This window comes from Mixophyes fleayi, chromosome 3 (assembly GCF_038048845.1).
Source record: "Mixophyes fleayi isolate aMixFle1 chromosome 3, aMixFle1.hap1, whole genome shotgun sequence".
Lineage (NCBI taxonomy): Eukaryota > Metazoa > Chordata > Amphibia > Anura > Limnodynastidae > Mixophyes > Mixophyes fleayi.
The window spans coordinates 57,851,202-57,862,409 of NC_134404.1; the positions used below are offsets into that span (position 1 = coordinate 57,851,202).

The following is an 11,208-nucleotide window of genomic DNA, read 5'->3' on the forward strand; positions in this document are numbered from 1 at the left end:
GGACCTTTTATATTCCAACATGACTGTGCTCCAGCGCACAAATAAAGGACTACAAAGACATTGCTTGATGAGTTTGGTGTGGAAGAACTTGGCTGACCCACGCAGAGCCCTGACCTCAACACCATTGAACACCTTTGGGATGAACTGGAACAGAGATTGCGAGCCAGGCCTTCTCGTCCAACATCAGTGCCTGACCCCATAAATGCTCTACAGAATGAATGGACACAAATACCCACAGAAACACTCCAACATCTTGTGAAAAGCCTTTCAAGAAAAGTGGAAGCTGTTATCGCTGCAAAAGGGATACAACTCCATATTGAAGTATATGTATTTGACTACAATGTCATTACAGTCCCTGACTAGCGCTAATTCGTCCAAACAGGATAGAGCAGTAAACGACACAAGAGTTCAGAATGTTCAGTCTAACAGTGTAACATTCTGATCTCTTGTGTCGGTTCCTGCTCTATCCTTGGTGTGAGCATTATTTATATGGGAAGGTGCAATATCATTTATACATCTGGTACAAGTTTATTATGTAAAGTTGAATAGTGTTATCTTGGAATCTATACTGATTGTTTCAACATACAAGTGTGCGAATAAAATATTCAGTGATTTTATTCCACAGAATTACGCTATGTGGATTTTTTTCTTTCTTCCTTCCACGTGACCTCTGGATGCCTCATCTGATTTATCCTTGAGAGGAGACTCATAGAAGCGGCGGTGGTGATTTGTATAGGAAAGCCCATTCCATGTTTTAGTCGGAGGCAAGACGACAGTGTCTGAAGCACGGTGTTAGTGGTATGAAAGATCTCTACATGAGAAGTCACCAGTAAAGGAAAGTCGATGTTTTGGATATAGAGGTATCTCTGCAGAGGGAACTCGTATACATCTACCATTGTATATATCTACCATCTTCTAGTAAGTGAACTACAAGAAGTCATGACGGGAAGAGTCCTGAAGCTTTTTAATACTTTTGCACCTGTGTATGATTTCCTCTAAGAACCCTATTAGCGCTTGTCAGTTCTTCTTTTTGTTATATGTGTGCTTATCTTTGGGGTTAGTAGGTGTGTCATCTATGAGGTAGCTACAAGCGGCTTGTTATGTTTAGCGCCTGTTTGAAGGACTGTTATTTGTTTTTGGTTTCATTACAGTCCCTGTTGGTTCAATGGTCAAGCGTCCAAATACTTTTGTCCATATAGTGTATTTTTTTGTCTCTCTTCATCAAGACAAACAAGTAGCTTATAGGAGGGGCTGCAAATACCTGGTTGTGTTTTGTTTTCACTGACTAGTATGTATTCTATCACATTTGAAAAATTGTCAGTGGGGAGGTGTGTTGACAGATATTTCCACCAAAACTAAAAATTACGTTTTGGGTGGAGTACAAACAGGTACAATAAATATCTAATGCTTACCTGCTACACTCTGTTCATGATGGATCCAATGGTCCCACGCTGCACTCTACTCCTGCTTGGTCTGTTTGAAGCACGCCTAATAGTTGTCATTGTCCCTCAGGGACCCAAACAGATCTAACAAATGATGCATTGCAGCTAAATAAGCTATTGGTTTTTAATTGAACCCTTTTGACTCCACCCAAAACTACCAGATTATCAGATGAGCACTGAGGCTGCTTCTTTCCCTGATACCACACCCCTCAATAGGTAACAAGAACACCATTATTTCAGTCTCATGGAATAGTCAGTCTAGTCACAAACTCCATCATGATTATATTCTAAACCTTCTCCTATTTTTCCACCATCTGGTGGCTCTCACATGCACACCCTTGATTTGTCTTTTTTGGTGGGGGGGTGTAAAGGGGGAGGGAGCGAGCTGACAGCTATCAGCAGATGTCAGTCCCCGGACAGTGACATCACACACTGTCGCAGCAGCCTGGACAGGAAGGAGGAGGAGTTCCAGCTCTGCACCAGCTCAGCTTAGGTGTGTATGCTGGGCTGGGAGGCTTATGATGTGTCTGGGGGGCTTATGATGTGTCTGGGGGAGTTGTGATGTGTCTAGGGGGGTTATGCTAGGCTGGGGGGATTATGATGTGTCTGAGGGGGCTTATTACGTGTGTGGGGGATTATAATGTGTCTGGGGGGTTATGATGTGTCTAGTGGGGTAATGCTAGGCTGAGAGTGCTTATGATGTGTCTGGGGGTTTATGATGTGTTTGGTGAGATTATAATGTGTCTGGGGGTTAGCTGTGCTGGCGGCAGGGCCACCTTTCCAACTGGGCACGATGGGCAGGTGCCCGGGGGCCCAGCGGGAAAGGGGGACCAAGACAGGAAAAAAACCTTACCTTTTGCGGTCCCCTGACTGTTCAGATCAGATGGTCAGGTGGCGATCCAGCTCCCTCCCTGGTCCCCTCTTCCGTGCTGTGCTTGCAGTGAATGTCGGGCATGATGTCACGCCCGACATTCACTGCAAGCACAGCACGGAGGACCGCAGAACCGAGAGACTCAGCGAGAAACAAAAGAAGATAAGGGGATCGAACTTAAGGTTAGTTAAAGGGGCTCCTATATATATATATATATATATATATATATATATATATATATATATATATATATATTAAAAAAAGTAATATTATATATATATATATATATATATAAAATCACTTCTATATTTACATATATATATATATATATATATATATATGTAAGAACACTTTTTATTTTTTACACACACACTATATATGTATATGTATGTATATATATATATATATATATATGGGCCCCGGTGCACTGCTTTGCCCGGGGACCCATAATATTGTTAAGGTGGCCCTGGCTGGGGGGGCTTATTATGTGTCTGGTGGGGCTTATGATGTTTTTAGGGGGGATTTTTACTGGTATGGCTGGCAGTTTGCGCAGCACAATGTTCACATGCCACATTGCCGGAAATTTAATATTCCCCATATTGTTACTTTATGAATAAATTAGTTTGGAGTTAAGTAATTTTCTCTCATCATTATTGAGTATATGTTTAAGGGTTTTTGAGTGCATCTTAATATTTATTGTGTATTTATCTTTGTATGGGGTTGCAGAGCCACTAGCGGCAGCCATTTCTCTTATACACTTACAATTGTGTTTCATTATGTGAGCACTTTCAAACATATATATTTATTTGATTATTTTTATCACACATATTTTACTTGTTTTAAAATTACATATTTTCCAAACAGGTCCCAACTTTCTAGGATCTATACAAGAATCCAGTATCAGGTTGTGAAAGCTGCAATAACAGGTAGGTGAGAGCAACACCATTTGAATACATAATGGGGGGTACACAAACATCGCACCGCACACATTGATGGCAATTACGGTAGAAATTTCTGTAAAAAATCTCCGCCGTGAAGTACCTCACAGACATTCCGGAGACACTTTGCAGCTAATTATATTCCCTCCATAATGTAATTTCTAAAGAGGCGCACCCACAGCCCATGTTGGCCACGCCCCCATCACTGTGTGGCGCACATCCCTTCTCTTGCTATATGTGGAGGGGGGCCCAGAAAGTTGCTGTACCGGGGTCCCAAATTCCTCTTGGCGGCCCTGCCTGTACAGGATATTCTCCCCAAACTAATAAATAGAAATAAGTATTCTAAGTTTGACAACAGACATTTAAATTAATAGGAATCTTCCTGTGTCTCTGTGTTATCAGTGTTTTTAGCTCAGGATCTTACGTTTTTGTACTTGGCACGATACAGTTGTCACCCTGCCAACATGATTCTCTTGTCATCCGCATTATTTATTAGTTCCTCTGTGAAGCCAGTCAACTATTATATTGCTGTGTTAACAATAAAGACCAGCATTTATTTTTAAACAATTACAATTTTTCATATTTGAAGCTGACACTGGTCCAATGATAAGGCTAGGAGGATGCATGCATTAATGTACAGTAAGGGTATACACAGAAACTCTAACAATCATCAGAGAAAATGTGGATTTTCTGGAGAGAAGTAAAACACTGCTGTTTGGGATGCACATTCTACCCAAAACCCATTTGCCCAATACCCTGAACCACAGAGGCCACGTGGTGTCCACATAGCAGGAGGAAAGAAGAGTCTGACTGAGGACTTCCATGATTGCTAGTGGATGAAACATACCATCCTTCTCAATATCTGTTTTTAGTCTGTATCTGTGCATACTTGTACTGTGCCACTTATTCTGAATCTAGTGCTTTGTTCTTATTATGCATTTGTATGGACGACTACATAATACCAAGCTTCTGGTTCGGTATACTGACTGCAACTTTCACTGTCTGTTCTTATTTTGTATGTACAGACAGATGCACAGTACCACTTCTCTTATTATCTCTGCTCTATGGTTATCCTCCTAGTGCCACTTCTTTTGTTCTATACGCTAGAACTTATACTGTAAAGTTCAAGGGTGTAGTTACAGCTATAGCAGCCTATACAACTGATACATGGCCCAGCAGGATAGTGTTTCCAGACCCAAAGAAAAATATGTGCATTAATTTGCCCTCCCAGTGAGATTATATATTGATTTGGACAGATTTTATAGCTGAACAGGGTAAAAGAAATATGTATAACAGTGATGGGCCCCAGGTGGCCCTCCGAGCCTTCACCTGTGCCCCCGGCTCCTTCCTGTTTTAGTGTCAGATTTGTTTGTTATAGCTTATAACACTTGTTTAAATGTCTGCTGTTGTGTTATTATAGATAAGTGGCTCTTTCTGTGATTAGGTTTATTATTTAATTTATTACTGAGATTAAGGGTAATGTGTGGCCCTAGTATATCAGGTTGCCCATCACTGGTGTATATGGATCAGACATTTGTACTAGATGGATAACAATGTAATTGGTGTATAGCAATGTTGGTTATTGAGGGATCCATTCATGTGTATAGGGGCGTCTTTTTAAAATTGTCCTTGGTGCCAGGTATGTTCTACCTGTGCCACTGAGTATTAGTTCCTTTGTTAAACATGCAGCACTTTAAGGGACAACGTTGTTCCAATTGGTTACATTTTGACAATACCCAGCAGAATGCTGTGTTTTTCTAGTAAACATTGTTTTGAAACACTCCTTTAGTTTCAAACTAAAGCTTGTAAAAGGTGCAACAATTTGTAAGTTTCTGGTCAAGCAGCTTGTTCACTGAGCAATATGAAGCATACATGCCTTCGTTAGCTTAAAGAGGACATGTCACACATCTATAATAAGTGCTTATTTGTTAACTACAGGCTATTAAAAGTGGGTCCTGAGAGGGACGGCTAAGAAGTGTGATTATTATGGTGGGTGCACTGATGTGAGACTGAATGGATGTCAAAGAAATTAAATATAGGTGACATTGACAAGATGAAGGAGCTAATACAAATGAACCTACCTGTTCTTGCAGCTTTCACTACCTGCGGCTGCTGGTTTCTTATGCTCAGTTCCTGCTTGTCTGATCCTGGAATATTGGGTCCCTATTTGGAAAAAAGAAAAATGAAATATAGAAAGTCTCAACGTTCAATCAGTAGCACCCACATTTATTAACGTTTAACAACCAGCACGAACATTAAATGAATAGTATACCCAATTTAATGAATAAACACATTTCCCTCCCCAGCAATAATTTAATAGCATTTACATTTAATAAATATAACTTTTTCCCACAACCATTCCCGACATTATTTAATTCATATTCCCAATTAATAAATAACCCTCCTTCTCCCCAAACTCAGCCTCAAATTCAATTAATAGCCCCAAATCACTCCAGCATTAAACGAAAGGTCCCATTAACCCACCTTAAATGAATAGGTCCCACTATTAAATTCAATACCCCACCATCACCCCACAAATAAATTAATAGCTCCCACCATTAAATAAGCCTCCACTGTCACCACACTATTAAATTAACCCCCTAACCTAAATGAATCCACCTCCCTCCAAGATGCACTGTGTTGTAGAGGCAGACTCTTCTGTCTGCCTCTCTTGAAGCCTGCACACATAGGATGGTGCTCCTGTCAGGTGGTACACGTCCCATGTCAGTGAAGGAGCTAGGAGGAGGTGGACACACATAAGGGAAGGGAGGGAGGAACTGATCATACGATCCACGACTGTATTAAGTAAGTTGACAGGGTATGTGGAACTGTGCTCCAAGACCCGCTTGGGCTGACATTTAGTGTGGGCGGAAGCTTTGTTATGAAGGCACCCATCCTCAAAATAATTTTAAAGCAAAGGGACAAAGTAGCTCTACACCTCTTTGTGCTGATGTGTGAATGATTTGGGTGATTATGACTAATTCAATTGTTCACTTAGGACTAATATTCAGGAGCCTTGTAAGTCAGCTTAGAGTCCTTCATACAAGTTCAGTCTTACACTAGTCCCATTCAGTATAGTAACATACACTCAGTTTACATACATACACCAGTGGTGCTTGCAGGGTCCTCCTGTTCTGCTCCTGGAATACTGGATTACCGTGCCCCATTGAATGTGACAACATCCTTAGCCCCCTTGTGAAAAATTGTACAGTGGTCAACAACATTGTCCATGCAATCCTAATAGGTTAACACAACACCCAACAACAACATGATGTCAGGTGGCTGGTTCTGGAGGGGGGGGGCAGCCTCCAGGAATTATACAGGGCCCTGGGCTAAAAGGGGGGGGGTGGGGGCAGGTAACATATCCCATCTGTACAGCATATACATTGATATCAATAATTGGGGGGTCTCCAAGTCAGTCCAGGCCCCTTACAACTATATCCCCTCTACCCCCCTGATGGTGGCCTCGCTAGCAGTGTACAGAAATGTAAGGCAGTACATCTGTCAGACTGTCACATGGGCTTATAGCTCTGGGTGTGATGCAGTGCAGTGACACTGACCGACTCTGGAAACTACATAAACACAATGTCCTCCACCTAGTAAAACTAGAAAAATGTAAGTCTTTGGCGGTGATGTATTGAAGATATTCAGTGCCATTGTTGATGGTAAGCTGCTGGGGGCACACAAATCTAAGACACAACACTACACAGTGCTAAAATGTGCTTTAATATAAGCAAATGTTTAGTCTTATTTATGTGTTACACCCCCTAGTGGCATTTCAAGGAACCACGCACCCCATTGACTTAGGCTGGTTGCTGTGCTGACAACACACCCCAGCCTGCTAGAGTGAGAAGAAGGAGTTGCTGTCAGCAAGGGGGGATTGTAGAGGAGTAAGAGAAAGAAGTACCACATGCTGGGGTTACCTGGGGGTGAATTAGATGTTTGTGGAAAGAGCAGTCATTCAGACTGATTGCTATGGTGACAACCTAGCCCAGTCTGCTAGTGACTGAGAAGAAGAAGGGGCTGTAAAAAGGGGGGAAAAGAGAAGGAGGAGAAGGTAAGAGATACAGAGTTGAAAGTGAGGCAAGAGAGGTGGTGTGATATAGCTGGAGACCTGGGACAGAGGAGAGGACGCTCCCAGGCTCCCCCGGCACTGCCTTTGAACACGAGCATAGTTGCTGCACAAGGGCAATTAATGTCATACTTGCCAACTTTCCCAGTATGTCCGGGAGACTCCCGAAATTTGGGTTGGTCTCACGGACTCCTGGGAGAGTGTCACGACTAGTATAGCGTACCTGCAATCGTTGCCACTATTTGGAAGAAGGCGCGGAGTCTAACGTGCCCCTGGTGTTCACCAGGGACCCCCGCAAGGAGGTATGGGCTTAGCTGCAGGAAACACGCAGGTCGCGGTCCTTCCACGAGTCAGATAGCGAAGTACGGGAGAATTGTCAGACAGGCAGGTTCGGCAACGGTGCGGGCAATGTAGGTACACAAGGAGAATCCGAGCGGGGTGTGAATAAAGCCGGGTCAATAACGTTCTGACAGCGAGGTACAAACGGGAGATCCAAAGGGGTAGTCAAGGCAATCCGGGTCACAATGGTCACAGGCAAACGGCAATAAACTGGAGGAAAGCAAGGGTCAGGAACAGATAGACTCAGGAACACTGGAACGCTGGAGGACAGGAAAGGACCTGAAACTCTGGCACAGGAGGTGAGGTCAGAGGGCCTTAAATAGTGCTGCTAGCCAATGCCCTCAGCACTGGTAGTGCTGTCATAGCAGTAGCGCCGTAGCGCTAGTCATACTGTAGCGCCGTAGCGCTCTCTTCAAACAGCGTCCCGTTGCCTAGCAACGGGGACGCTTCTGGTTCTGAGCTGGCCGGCCGGGCGGAAGGGGAAGTGATGCGTCTGGTTGCTAGGCAACCAGACGTTCTGTGTGGACGGGCGGGCGGCCACCGAGCGGCGCCTGACAGAGAGCAGGCAAATCTCCCGCATCCCGCTACTGCCGACCCAAAATTTGCGGTGAATAGCATCATTTTGGCCCTGCCCCCGCGACAAAACGTCATTTCCGCCGCGGGGGCAGGGCAAAAATGACGCGTTTGGACAGTCACGCACCTCTCCCGGAAAGAACTTGCCCAAAGTAGGGAAATATGATTAATATGTGCCCTGAATAAGGCAAGAGTCCCCAGAGCAGAGACCCCTGGAGAGAAGGGGGGATTGCTGCAAGTGTCAGCATGCCTACACTAAGGCAGTGGTTCCCAAACTGTGCGCCTAGGTGCCTTGGTAAGGACCAGTGGTAAGCAAGGTGGGGGACCACTTTGTAATAATTTTGGCTTAGGGGTGCCTTGACAAAATTATGGAGACCCTAAGGGTGCCTTGAACTTAAAAAGTTTGGTATCCACTGCACTAAGGGATAAAGAGCAGAGTCTCCTGGAGAGAAAGTTGAGGCAAAGAGTTGTGGGAAACCCAGAGAAGAGCAGAGAGAACACTAGAGAAGAGTGTTGCTGCCCAAGGGATTCTACCCCTGCTTGCAAAGCTGGGAGCTACACAGAGAAAGGGTTAGAGCTGCAGGTGTGTTGCAGATAAACTACCCTGTGAATCCTGCCTGTGTATGCTGGAAACAGACACATGCTGACATGTGAGTAGCTGTGGAATTACTGTGACCAGGAGAACCTGGTATGTACTGTGATAACAGCAGCAGTATAAGATATGTGCAGGAGTAAGGAGAGATACTTGCAACCATATCCATATTGCTCAATAAGAACTGAGCTGGAGAGAGGAATGAGCTGTATATATATATATATATATATATATATATATATATATATATATATATATATTGTGGCAAGAGCCCGCTACTGTTGAAGCACACGCGAACAACTTCTTCCTCTTTATGTATTTTTATTGTCAGGATGGTAAATGTTTTGACACTGTACAGATTTCACAGCAATTCTTGGAGACCCTAATAGCTAGCTAGCCATAGCTCAGCTCTCTCCAGACCAGCCAGCTTTTCCAGCATTGGTCTCAGTGCACAAATGATACAAACAAGCTTTTATACCTGATACTCCTCCCCCAGGCTTAGCTTGATGGACAGGTGGCACACCCACCTTCTCTTTAAAAGGAAATGCCCCATCACTGGCTCTGTTTGCACTAACAGACACACCCTGTCTGTTTGCTGAGAGGAAGGATTTCTCTATCATGTAAGTTAACCAAACTTAAACTATTGTTTGTTACACATAAGTTATCAATCTAGGTGCATTACTGCACAAATGTTTTACTCTACTTCCATGCTTTCTCTGCATATTGCCAGCTAAATGCCTCCCTTTGTTACAATATATATATATATATATATATATATATATATTTCTGCATTGCTGAAACCATTATGTTTATTGTGCTGGAGGAAGAGGAGTGTAAATAAAGAGTTCAGTTTGTCATAGAGATGGTCTGAGGCCCAAATTATTGTGACTTTTATTGCACTGCACCACAAAGTGACATCACCTTACAAAGAATCACCTGCATGTGGACCCCCTGGTGATTTACACCCATGCCCACCAGCTAGCCAAGGCTCGAGAAGAGGTGCACTGTGTAACCATTGCATCCCACACTACACACAGTGACAGGGGGTTACATATGTTTATAATATAACTAACATAAGCTATAATTTGTTTTTAACTCAATAACTAAATAAAAAATGTATTATCTACATGAATTTTTTTGTGGAAATGTTCACTATTCACAGTATTCAAATGCTTATTTGCCTGCAAACTACGGCCTAACCATAAGGTTCCCTCCTACACAGTGTGTGAAACACAACTATTCTTACACAGAGGGAATCAACCTAGAGATGAGTAATCACTACCAGAAATAAACTGGTTTTGGTTATCTCTTATGGTGGTCAGTTACTCCTCGATCTAACGCGTGGAACCCTAAAAGAAGACAATTTACCATCCTACCAAGTAATCTAAAGCCATCAATCTGAGAGTATATTTCACAACTTTTTTCCTGAAACTAAACCATAAAAATGTTCCTGCTCTTCCAGCATGGCTCACGGACCCCAGTTCCTCTATCTCTGAAAGAGTGAAGAAAGAATTGGGAACTGAGAATTATGGAACAAACATTTACCTTTGAGACAGCAGATCCAAAGAATGTAACTACAACTTTGGGGCAAATTGTCACAGGAACCCTGTAATTCTTGTTATGGGCAACACCACCACTTTAACTTTGTAGAATGTCTGAGAAATCTACTCCTTACCCACCAATGATGCCAAAACACTGCTGTACAGAGGAGGGGAACTGCTGCCTAAAGACTAAGGTAAGAAAACTTCAGGAGGGCAGACAGAACCACATGGGGGGGGATTAGAGAGAGAGAAGAGAGAACTACGGGGTACAGTGAATTGTGGTGGGGAGATAGAACCGGGGTGGAAGGAGTAGATAGAGAACTCTGGAGGTGAGAGAACATGGGAAAGAGAGAATGGGTTTGGAAGAACTGGCCGTGCCAGTGGTGTTTGAAGGGGAGATGATGGGGGCAGGATGATGTGGATGATAATGAGGTTGACAGGATAGTAATAGTGGTGAAGGGAACATGTTGATAGTAGAATTCTGAGAATATGAGTTGGACAATGGGAAGGAGCGGGGATTGAGGAGGGGGTGAATGAGTTTGAGGAGCGAGCATAGACAATATACTTGAGGGGGGAGACAGTGGAGTGAGATCAGGAATATGATATGTATTATAACATCTGTGAGAGGGATGAGCTGTTCAGAGAGTAAAGGCTATGTGTATAATCTACTATTTGTTAGCAGTTACCATTTAAAGGATTGTATAATCTGCCTGGCTTCTAAACTTTTAGGCTGGCTCTTAGATTTTTGCTAAGTCCTGCTTCATGACACATAGGAAAATAGAGGTAAAAATGAGAAAACTAACTTCTATATAAAGGTCAATTTCTAATGAGAGAAACATT

The 11,208-nt window shown here is 43.1% G+C and overlaps 1 long non-coding RNA gene across 1 annotated transcript; it reads left to right on the forward strand.

Annotated features, from left to right (window-relative positions):
* Positions 1-1,886: 1,886 nt before the first annotated feature.
* On the forward strand, positions 1,887-10,556 carry LOC142142644 (uncharacterized). Its single transcript, XR_012689258.1, has 3 exons — positions 1,887-1,935; positions 3,178-3,239; positions 10,290-10,556. It is a non-coding gene; the product is annotated as an uncharacterized LOC142142644 (long non-coding RNA).
* Positions 10,557-11,208: the final 652 nt, after the last annotated feature.